We start from the raw sequence: 912 nt of genomic DNA on the forward strand, positions 1-912 counted from the left end.
GCCAGAACTTTTTAGAGACTGTGGAGTTGCAGATCAACTTGAAGAACTATGACCCTCAGGACAAGCGCTTCTCCAGCACCTCAGGCTGACGTCTGTGCCCCACTCCAAGTTCTCCACGTGCGTCCTGGGGGACCAGCAGCACTGCGACGAGGCCAAGGCTGTGGACATCCCCCACATGGACACTGAGACACTGAAGAACCTCATCAAGAACAAGAAGCTGGTTAAAAAGCTGGAGAAGAAGTACAATGCCTTTCTGGCCTTGGAGTCTCTGATCAAGCAGATTCCCATGGATCCTGGGACCCCGCCTCAATAAGGCTGGCAAGTTCCCTTCCCTGCTGACCCACAATGAAAACACGGTGGCCAAAGTTGACTAAGTGAAGTTCACGATCAAGTTCCAGATGACAAAAGTCCTGTGTCTGGCTTTGGCTGCTGGTCAGGTGAAAATGACAGATGACAAGCTTGTATACAGCATCCACCTGGCCGCCAGTTTCCTGGTGTCGCTGCTCAAGAAGAACTGGCAGAACGTCCAGACCCTGTACATCAAGAGCACCCCGGGAAAGCCCCAGCGCCTGCATTAGGGCACATCCTAATAAATGTCAGTGCCACAAAAAAAACAAGAAGGTTAAATATATAGTACAAAAATCAGCACCTAAGACTTTGTGTGTGTTAAATTTATGCAGTGAAACTCTATAAACTTAACTTTTTTTGGGACTGGGAATCAAATTCAGGACCTCACACTTGCTAGGCAGGCATTGTGCCACTTAGCTACATCCCTGACCCATATAAGCCTAATTTTAAAGCTTAGACTCAGTATAGCTTGCTCTTAGATGTGTGCACATACATATATACCAATGTTTACATATATATCATGTCATAAACTAAGATCATAGTTATTTATTTAACCAATCATGA

General features: G+C 45.9%; 1 pseudogene; it reads left to right on the top strand.

The window, feature by feature from the left end:
* The window catches only part of LOC105743369, a 73,767-nt pseudogene extending 73,189 nt beyond the window's left edge, over window positions 1-578 (top strand).
* Window positions 579-912: the final 334 nt, after the last annotated feature.

This window comes from Octodon degus, unplaced genomic scaffold (assembly GCF_000260255.1).
Source record: "Octodon degus isolate 3935 unplaced genomic scaffold, OctDeg1.0 scaffold00120, whole genome shotgun sequence".
In the NCBI taxonomy this organism is placed as follows: domain Eukaryota; kingdom Metazoa; phylum Chordata; class Mammalia; order Rodentia; family Octodontidae; genus Octodon; species Octodon degus.